The sequence below is a fragment of the Scyliorhinus torazame genome, chromosome 19 (assembly GCF_047496885.1).
Source record: "Scyliorhinus torazame isolate Kashiwa2021f chromosome 19, sScyTor2.1, whole genome shotgun sequence".
Classification (NCBI taxonomy): Eukaryota; Metazoa; Chordata; class Chondrichthyes; order Carcharhiniformes; family Scyliorhinidae; genus Scyliorhinus; species Scyliorhinus torazame.
Genome location: NC_092725.1, coordinates 46,088,077 through 46,099,475, shown reverse-complemented (window position 1 = coordinate 46,099,475; position 11,399 = coordinate 46,088,077).

Below are 11,399 nucleotides of genomic sequence, written 5' to 3'. Positions count from 1 at the left end.
CAGCCCCGACAACCCACTCTTTAGCCATTTCGTCTTTGATTTCCGCAGCAGCAAACCAGTTATCCCCCCCCCCCCCCCCGCTAGATCCCCCTCTAGCGTGATTGCTCCCGCAAGTCAGCTGACTTCAACTGACCCCGGCTACTCCTGCTCACTCCTTGACCCCCCCCGTGTGGGGAACTCCCATCTAACTTGCGCCTATCTTCCCGCCATTATCTTTCTGGCGCGGGAACATCTCTATAGCTGACCCGCCTCTTGTGGCGCAGCTCCCTTTCCCATCCCACTCCCATTCCTCATCCTCCGCCTGTGTCCCTTCTTTCCCCCCCCACCGGCGCCCACATTTCTTAGTGTCTCCCCCTTCCCAATTTACTTCTCTATTTACATCGACAGTAACATTTCCCTGCAATATCAGTCCCTCAGTTCCGATCCAATTTCTCATCTTTAATAAAGGTCCATGCTTCTTCCGCCGTTTCGAAATAGTGATGTCTCTCCTGGTACGTGACCCATAGTCGTGCCGGCTGCAGCATCCCGAACTTCACCTTCTTCTTGTGTAACACCTCCTTGGCTCGGTTAAAACTCGCCCTCCTTCTCGCCACCTCCGCACTCCAATCCTGGTACACCCGTACCACTGCATTCTCCCATCTGCTACTCCGTACCTTTTTGGCCCATCTCAGAACCACTTCTCTATCTTTAAAGCGGTGAAATCGCACGATTGTCGCCCTAGGTGGTTCTCCCGCTTTTGGTCTCCTCGCCGGGATCCGATGAGCCCCCTCCACTTCTAAGGGGCCCAAAGGGGCCTCAGCTCCCATCAGCGAGCTTAGCATCGTGCTCACATAAGCCCCGCAGTCCGCTCCTTCCACTCCCTCAGGGAGACCCAGTATCCGAAGGTTCTTCCTTCGTGCTCTGTTTTCTAGGGCCTCAATCCTTTCAATGCACTTTTTGTGGAGCGCCTCGTGCGTCTGTGTTTTGACCGCCAGGCCCAGGATCTCGTCCTCATTATCCGTCACCTTCTGCTCCACCACGCGGAGCTCTGTCTCCTGGGTCCTTTGTGCCTCCTTAAGCCCCTCAATTGCCTGTAGCATCGGGGTCAGCACCTCCTTCTTTAGTAGCTCCACACGCCATCTTAGGAATTCGTCTTGATCGGGCCCCCATGTCGCCTGGGCTTTCTCCGCCGCCATCTTGTTTCTTTTTCCTTTCTGTCCCTATCGTCGAGGATTCCTCGCGCTGCAGCCGCCGCCGATATTTTCCTCTTTTGTTGGGGGGGGGGACTTCCTATTCACTCACCCCACACCGGGTTTCGTCTCGCGAAAATTTCCCGTTGGGGCTCTTAAAAGAGCCCGAAGGTCCGTTGGAGCTGGAGCCGCCGAAACGTGCGGCTTAGCTGGTCATCGCCGCAACCGGAAGTGCATGTCCACATGTTTTGGACATGTCCAACGCTTTGGGGATTTTGGCTGACGTTTGCGGACGTCATGTCCACGGTGTTAAAAACAAGGGCGGCGCTGAGTCCAGAGGTGGCGATTTGCAGGCTGTCAGAAGACCCGGGAATCCAGGAGGAGAAAGAGGCAGACGTTCTGGCCTTTGCTTCCCTGGTAGCCCAGAGACAGATACTATTAGCTTGGAGGGACTCAAACCCCCAAAGTCGGAGACCTGGCTATCGGACATGGCTAGCTTTCTCCGTTTGGAGAAAATCAAATTTGCCTTGAGAGGGTCATTGTTAAGGTTCACCTGGAGGTGGCAATCGTTCGTCGACTTCTTTGCGGGATATTAATCATCAGCATATGGGGGGGGGGGGAGTAGTTTTAATTAGAGTAGGGAGGTCAATAAGGGTGGGACCTGTAAGAGAGGTAAATAGCTTTCGCACTATGTTCATGGTTTCATGTATATTGTTTATTTTCTTGTTGTTACTATACCAAAAATACCTCAATAAAATGTTTATTCAAAAAAAAGTAATGGTCACTGCACTCACCTCTGCCCCCTGGTTCTCCTGGAGCTCTGGCATCCCACTGGTGTTTTCCACCGTGAAGACTGATGCAAATTAACTATTCAATTCTTATGCCATTTCTTTGTTTCCTATTATTACTTTTCCAGCCACAACTTCCAGTGATCCAATGTCTATTTTTGCCTCTCTCTTACCTTTTATATATTGAAAAAAACTCTCCCTATCTTCCTTTATATTACTAGCTAGCTTGCATTCATCCTTCATCTTCTCCCCCTTATTGCTTTTTTAGTCGTCCTCTGCTCGCGTTTAAAGGCTTCCCAATCCTCCGGCTTCCCACTAATTCTCGCCACTTTGTATGCTTTTTCTTTAGCTTTTATGCTGTCCTTGACATCCCTCATCAGCCATGGATGCCTTGTCCTCCCCTTAGCACGTTTCCTCCTCTTTGGGACGAATTTCTGTTATGCCTTCCGAATAACCCCCAAAAGCACCTGCCATTGCTGTTCCACTATCTTCCCTGCCAGACTCCTTTTCCAATCAACTCTGGCCAACTCCTCCCTCATGTCTTTGTAGTTACCCTTATTTAACTGTAATACCATTACATCTGATTGCAGCTTCTCCCTCTCAAACTGCAGGATAAATTCTATCATATTGTGGTCACTGTTCCCTAAGGGTTCCTTCACCTTAAGAATCCTAATCAAGTCTCATCACCAAATCCAGAATTGCCTGTTCCCTAGTAGGATTTGTCACCAAGCTGCTCCAAAGAAACCATCTCTTAAACATTCCACAAATTCATTTTCTTGGGATCCACTACCAACCTGATTTTCCCAGTCCACCTGCATATTGAAGTCCCCCATGATTATTGTAATATTGCCCTTTTTACATGCCTTTTCTATCTCCTAATTAATTTTCCACCTCACATCCTGACTACTGCTTGGGGGCCTGTACATAACTCCCATCAGGGTCTTTTTACCTTTGCGATTCCTCAACTCTACCCACAGAGCTTCTATTCCAGCTGATCCTATATCGCTCCTTGCTATCGATTTAACTTCATTCCTTACTAACAATGCAACCCCACCCCCTTTGCATATCTGTCTGTCCTTTCGATAGGACATATATCCTTGGACATTTAGATCCCAACCCTGATACCCTTGCAGCCACGTCTCTGTGATGCCCACAACATCATACCGGCCAATTTCAATGTGTGCAACAAGCTCATTTACCTTGTCCCCTATACTGCGCCCATTTAGGTACAACACCCTCAATCCTGCATTGGCCACCTCCATTTTCACACTCTCCTCAGTCACGGTACCCTGTACTGTGGCCCTTTTTGATTTTTGACTCTGGCTTCTCTGCCTTACATTTTCTCCCTTACTGCTTTTTGTTTCTGGCCCCGTTTTACTTCCCTCCGACTTCCTGCATCTATTGCCATCCCCCTGCCACATTAGTTTAAACCCTCCCCAACAGCACTAGCAAACGGCCCCACTCGGACATTGGTTCCAGTCCTACCCAGGTGCAGACCTTCCGGTTTGTACTGGTCCCACCTCCCCAGAACGGTTCCAATGCCCCAGGAATTTGAATCCCTCCCTCTTGCACCATCTCTCGAGCCACGCATTTATCCTAGCTATCCTGACATTCCTATTCTGACTAGCTCGTGGCACTGGTAGCAATTCTGAGATTACTACCTTTGAGGTGCTACTTTTTAGTTTAACTCCTAACTCCCTGAATTTAGCTTGGAGGACCTCATCCCATTTTTTACCTATATTATTGGTGCCTATGTGCACCAAGACAGCCTCCCCCCCCAGAATGTCCTGTAGCCACTCCGAGATATCCTTGACCCTTGCACCAGGGAGGCAACATACCATCCTGGAGCTTCAATTGCCTCGGCAGAACCGCCTGTCTATTCCCCTTACGATTGAGTCCCCTATCACTATAGCCCTGCCATTCTTCTTCCTGCCCTCCTGCGCAGTAGAGCCAGCCACGGTGACATGAACCTGGCTGCTGCTGATTTTCCCCATCTCCCTCAACAGTATCCAAAGCGGTATATCTGTTTTGCAGGGAGATGACCGCAGGGTACACCTGCACTGCCTTCCTACTCTTGCTCTGTCTTTGGTCACCCATTTTCTATCTCCCTCAGTACCTTTCACCTGCAGTGTGATCAACTCGCTAAACGTGCTATCCACCACGTCCTCAGCATCGCGGATGCTCCAAAGTGAGTCCATCCACTGCTCCAGAGCCGTCAAGCGGTCTAACAGGAGCTGCAGCTGGACACATTTCTTGCATGTGAAGGAGCCAGGGACAGTGGACATGTCCCTGAGCTCGCACATCACACACGAGGAGCATGACACGGGTCTGGGACCTCCTGCCATGTCTTAAACCTTAGGTTAACTTATACAACTAAAATCCCAAAAAACCAAATGAAAAACAAAAAAAAAATAGACAATGTAAATAAAAACTCCTTACCTGTAACCACTACTTACCAGCAGGTCCTCTCTTGGCCAATCCATTCACAGCCCTCCTGTGATGGCACTCTTCAGTTTCTCACCAGTCTTTAGTGAAGTCCCACCTCTCTCTTTCAGCAGCATGAAATCGATACCTCTCCGTGGCCAAGGTTGGCATCGACCTCCTTCATGCAAATGGTCATAATTACGTGTTAATCATTGATTATTTTAATTACCCTGAAGTCGTGAAGCTCTCGTACCATCATCAAGGCCTGTAAGGAGACGTTCTCCAGGCATGGTATCCCACTCACTGTCATGAGTGACAATGGCCTGTGCTTCAGCAGCCATGAATGGGCTCTCTTTGCCCAGTCGTATTAGTTCAAACTCGTCACTTCCAGCCCACACTATCCGCAGTCAAACGGAAAGGGTGAGAAAGGGTGCACATAGTGAAGCAGCTCATCTGCAAGGCCGCGGATTCTGCATCTGACATTCACCTTGGGCCACCGCACTGTCCACTGGCATGTCGCCAGCTCAACTCCTGATGAACAGGAACCTGGGAATGACACTTCCAGCCATACACGTGCCCAACCTGGATCATCTCCCGGTGCTGCAGAAGGTGCAGCAACTCCGAGACCGGCAAAAACAGGGCTCTGATGCTCATGCCACTGATTTGCCCGTGTTATCCCCGTCAGACACTGTTCGGGTCAAGATCCCTGATGGAGGCTGGTCAGCTCCAACTGTCGACAGGTTGCCCATCCCCTCGTATGTTGTGCGTCTGGCTGATGGTTCTGTTGTGTGACGAAACAGATGGGCACTGCGCAAAGTTGCCTGCCCGCAACCACATTCTTTACCGTTTCCTTCTGCTGTTTTGCCACCTCCTGATACCTCGACTCAGGAGGCCACCAGTCGGGCTTTAATCCCGCCCATCAAGGCTCTGTCGTCCCCACCACCACCTCTCCGGCGGTCGACCAGGATCAGACGCAAGCCACAGAGACTGGACTTATGAACATTTGTTCTGTTTGCTATGTTCTGTGTTCTCGCATTAGACAGCCGTTTTCACATGTACATATGTTCACATTGTCATGTGAGGGTACCTTTAAGACATGGATGTTTAAGCAATGTACCTTTAAGAAAACAGTGATGTCAGAGAGTGGGTGGAGCTGAGTTCAGGTCAGCCATTTTGCAGTTTAGTTTTGCAGGTTTTTAGTTTCAGTTTTGAAAAGAGCTGGGTGTGTGTCTGTGTTTTGCAGTGAGCTGGATCTCTGCCTTGAAAGACTATCTCTGGATCATTTGGGTGATTTAAACTTATAATAGTGAAGCCTTTAACCTGATGTGATTTTGTTTAAAGGTGTTAAGTCTCTTGAACGTTTGAAGGAACATTTTGAGGAATTATTTACTGTTGCAATATTTTCTGAGTTATCTTTGAAGTAAGGGGTGTTAAGAGATCCAATGTTTATTTAAGATGTTAAGTTGAGTTCATGGAATAAACAGTGTATTGTGTTTAAAGACCCACGTGTCCATAATTGTAATTCCACACCTAGGGAAAAAGCCGTGTGCTAGGAAAAGCAACAAATACATTAAAGGGAGAGGTTGGTTGAACTCCATGATACATTTTGGGGTTCTGATAACAATAACAATTGGGGGCTCAAGGGGGATAAAAGTCTATATATTGGATTGGCTTGCGAGAACTTAAAGACAGTGAAGGATTGTTGCTTTTCCGGTGTGGTATTTTAGTTTAAGTGGGGAGAGTGTGTGAACAATGGCTCTTTCAGAAGCTCAGAGGTTTTTGGGAGTGGAGAATGTCACACGTAGTACTTTACGGACAGAAACGAAAAGCAGACTATTAGATTTGGCAAAAACATTGCAGTTAACATTATCTGACAAAATGCGAAAAGATCAGGTAATTATGGCGGTGGTTAAGCATTTAAAATTGCCTGAGATCGAGTTTGACTCATTGGAAATGGCAAAAATTCAGTTGCAAATTAAACAAATGGAACATGAGAGAGAATTAAAGCGGCTGGCATACGAGAGTGAGAGAGAGGAAAAAGAAAGAGAAAGAAAGAGAGAGGAAAAAGAAAGAGAAAGAGAGAGAGGGGGAAAAAAAAGGAGAGAGAAGAAAGGAGAAATGAAAGAATAGCCCGAGCAGAACAAAAATGAAAAGAAAGGGAGATACAGATCAGGGAAAAAAATTAAGAGAGGGAGTTTGAACTTCAGAAAATGGCCATGAAACATGACAATCAATTAAAATTGGCAGACGTAAAGGGACACGTACAGTTGGAGGAGATGGATGAGGATAATGAGACAGAGCGTCATAGTCGAAGACGTGGTGAGGATCTATTTAAATATGTCCAAGCATTGTCAAGGTTTGACGAGAAGGAAGTGGAAGCCTTTTTCATTTCATTTGAGAAGGTAGCTAAACAAATGAAATGACCACAGGACATGTGGGTGTTACTGATTCAAACAAAGCTGGTAGGTAGAGCTAGTGAAGTGTTTGCATCACTACCGGAGGAGGTATCTGGAACGTATGAGGAGGTGAAGAAATCCATCTTAAGTGCATATGAGCTAGTGCCTGAAGCTTACAGACAAAGGTTTAGAAATTTAAGGAAAGAATATGGTCAAACATACATGGAGTTTGAAAGGCTCAAGCAGAGTAATTTTGATAGGTAGATAAGGGCATTGAAAATAGACCAAATGTATGAAGCTCTCAGAGAAATTATACTTTTGGAGGAGTTTAAAAATTCAATTCCTGATGTAGTGAGAACTCATGTGGAAGAACAGAGGGTTAAAACTGCGAGATTAGCAGCGGAAATGGCAGATGATTATGAATTAGTTCATAAATCAAAGATTGGTTTCCGACATCAGTTTCAGCCGGTGAGGGATAGAATCTGGGGACATGAATACTCAAGTGGTAAAGGTAAAGGTGATCTAATGGGAGACAATAAAGAGAGTGTACCTCAGATTAAAAAAGAAATCCAGGAGGGTGGAAAAGAGATGAAAAGTTTCAAATGTTTTCACTGTAATAAACAAGGCCATGTAAAGTCACAGTGTTGGTGGTTCAAGAAAAGCACTGGGAAGCTGATGTGGTAAAACAGGATAAGACGGTGGGGTTTGTTCGAGTGGTAAAGGAAAGCCCAAGGGAAGCGAAGGAAGTGCAAACGATTGTACGTGCCTGTTCAAGAAGTAATTGTTAAGCAGGTGCCAGATGTCTTTAAAGAATTTACTTGTGTGGGTAAAGTTTACTCATGTGTATCAGGAGGAGCAGGTTAAGAAGTCACAATTTTAAGAGATACAGGGGCTAGTCAATCTTTAATGGTAAAAGATGAGGAATTATGTAGTTTGGGAAGAATGTTGCCAGAAAAGGTGGTGATATGTGGAATTCAGGGTGAGAGGAGTAGCGTTCCATTATATAAGGTAAGGTTGAAAGTCCAGTGAAGATGGTGAAGTGGTAGTAGGAGTATTAGATAAGCTATCTTGTCCAGGGATGCAGTTTATCTTGGGTAATGATATAGCTGGATCGCAGGTGGGAGTGATGCCTACTGTGGTTGATAAGCCAGTGGAAAATCAGACAACTGATGTGTTGAAGGACGAATCTCCTGGGATTTTTCCGGATTGTGTAGTAACAAGGTCGCTAAGTCACAGGTTAAGACAAGAGGAGAAATCAAAGAGTGAAGATGAAGTTGAGGTGCAATTATCAGAAACAAATTTTGATCAGATGGTTGAAAAAGAACAAGAACAGGTGGAGGATGAGGTGGATATTTTAGTTCAGGAAAATTGGTGGAGTTACAACAGAAAGATGTAGAAATAAAACGGATATATCAGAAAGCATATACGGAAGAGGAATCTGAGAGTATACCAGAGTGTTGTTACCGTAAAAATGATGCCTTGATGAGAAAATGGAGACCTGTACACATGCAGGCGTATGAAAAGTGGGCAGAAGTTCATCAAGTAGTATTGCTGGTAGGGTATAGAAAGGAGGTGTTGCGAGTTGCACATGAGGTACCAGTGGGAGGTCATTTGGGAATAAGGAAAACTCAAGCTAAAATCCTGAAACATTTTTATTGGCCTGGACTACATAAAGATGTAATTAAATTTTGTCAATCATGTCACACATGTCAAGTGATAGGGAAACCTCAAGCAGTGATAAAACCAGCACCCTTAATACCCATTTCAGCATTTGAGGAACCTTTTACAAGGGTCCTAATCGATTGTGTAGGACTGCTTCCTAAAACAAAAAGTGGGAATCAATATCTTTTGACTATAATGGATGTGTCTACTAGATTTCCAGAGGCCATTCCAGTATGTAATATTACAGCTAAAAGGATTGTGGAGGAGTTACTTAAATTCTTTACTAGATATGGTCTACCCACAGAAATTCAATTGGATCAAGGAATGAATTTTACTTCAAAGTTATTCAAAGAAGTTATGGATAGCTTAGGAATGAAACAATTTAAATCAACTGCATACCATCCAGAATCGCAGGGAGCGTTGGAAAGATGGCATCAGACATTAAAGACAATGTTGAGGGCGTATTGTCAAGATTATCCAGAAGATTGGGATAAAGGAATCCCATTCGTATTGTTTGCAATTAGGGATGCACCTAATGAGTCTACCAAATTTAGTCCTTTTGAACTCATTTTTGGCCATGAGGTAAGAGGACCACTTAAATTGATTATGGAAAAATTGGTGGGTGAGAAATCAGAAATTACACTATTGGATTATATGTCAAATTTTAGGGAACGAATAAATAGAGCAGGTGAATTGGCTAGACAACATTTGAAAGTTGCACAAATGTTGATGAAACGGGTCGCGGACAAGAAATCCAAAGTTCGTAGTTTTGCCAGTGGGGATAAAGATTTAGTGTTGTTACCAGTGGTAGGTGAGCCTTTGAAAGCTAGGTTTTGTGGACCGTATCAGATTGAAAGGAAATTAAGTGAGGTGAATTATGTGGTTAAAAACACTAGATAGAAGGAAGACTCATGTCAATATTATGTGAATATGCTTAAAAGGTACCTTGAAAGAAAAGGAGAGAAAAAGGAGGTTTTAATGATTCTAACTCAAAGTGACGAACCAAATCCAGATGACTGTGAATTTGACATACCTCAAATTAAATTGGAAAATGATGATGTTCTTAAAAATTGGGATGAATTGTTAAGTTACCTTCCAGAGGAAAAACGAACTGACCTAAAAGAGTTATTGATATCACATGGGCAAGTTTGTAGAGATAAATTGGGAAGTACTAAAACAATTATACATGATGTAGATGTGGGAATTGCTGTTCCTATCAAACAACATCTATATAGACTTAATCCTTTAAAATTGGCACAGGTTAACAGAGAGATTGAGAGTATGCTGAAGAATGGCATAATTGAAGTGGGTTGCAGCCAATGGAGCTCACCCATAGTGATGGTACCTAAACCAGATGGTACTCAACGGTTGTCTATGTAGACTATCAAAAGGTGAATGCAGTTACAAGAACGGACTCTTATCCTATCCCACATTTGCATTGAGAAAGTGGGACAAGCTGCTTTTATTTCCAACTTCCAGACATGGAAAGAACATTTAAAACATCGTATGGAGTTCTTCGAACGACATCAGGAGGCGGGTTTGATGATGAACCTAGCCGAAAGTGAATTTGGAGAAGCCCGAATCACTTTCCTTGCGGAGTTTCCGATACCCTCATGCCGAAGGGAAATAATGCGATTTCTTGACATGAACGAATTTGATCGAACCTTTGTGCAAATGTTTTGTGGCGTGATTACTCCACTGATGGTCTTGCTAAAGAAACCTAAAAAAATGTCAATGAACAGCGGACTTTCAACAGGCATTTGACTGCCTGAAAGCTGTGATCACTAATGTTCCTGTATTATAGCATTGCAAGGGTCTCTGTGGTCAGATTGAACTAAACTAGCTGATCCTGAAGAGAAATGCCGAGGAATAGAGGAATGGATGGGTCGTGCAGAGACTTTGTTCAAAGAGACTGTCAATCGAGAATGATTTCGGTTGGAGGAAGAAGAACAAAGAAAAATGGATGATATTATTATACCTGTTTGCATGTGTTGTTTTTTTTTAAAAACGAAAAGGTATATTTACTGTGTACATTTCTTAGTGGATGGTGCAAAAGTGAAAAATGAAACCATCTTGAAGTCGATGGTTTATTTATTTTTTCTTAGGGGGAGGTGTCATGTGATGGTACCTTTAAGACATGAATGTTTAAGCAATGTACCTTTAAGAAAACAGTGATGTCAGAGAGTGGGTGAAGCTGAGGTCATGTCAGCCATTTTGCAGTTTAGTTTTGCAGGTTTTTAGTTTCAGTTTTGAAAAGAGCTGGGTTTGTGTCTGTATTTTGCAGTGAGCTGGATCTCTGCCATGAAAGACTATCTCTGGATCATTTGGGTGATTTAAATTTATAATAGTGAAGCCTTTCACCTGATGTGATTTTATTTAAAGGTGTTAAGTCTCTTGGAAGTTTGAAGGAACATTTTGAGGAATTATTTACTGTTGCAATATTTTCTGATTATCTTTGAAGTAAGGGGTGTTAAGAGATCCAACGTTTATTTGAGATGTTAAGTTGAGTTCATGGAATAAACAGTGTTTTGTGTTTAAAAACCCACGTGTCCATAATTGTAATTCCACACCTAGGGAAAAAGCCGTGTGCTAGGAAAAGCAACAAATACATTAAAGGGAGAGGTTGGTTGAACTCCATGATACATTTTGGGGTTCTGAAAACGCCTCGTCCATAACAACATCCACTACATGTATATATGTTAATATTGGCCTATTCTTGTAAATATGTTCACATATGTCATCCAAACATTAAAAAAAAGGGAGATGTCATGATATGCAGACCCACACATAATGATATACAGGTAGGCACAGACAAGCAGCTAATGGACACAGAGAACAGGACATGATCAATAAGCAGGCAGGACCTCTCTCTGTGCCAGGACCTGAGTCCCAGTCTCTCTCTCTCTGTGTGCCAGGACCTGTGTCCCAGTCTCTCTCTCTCTGTGTGCCAGGACCTGTGT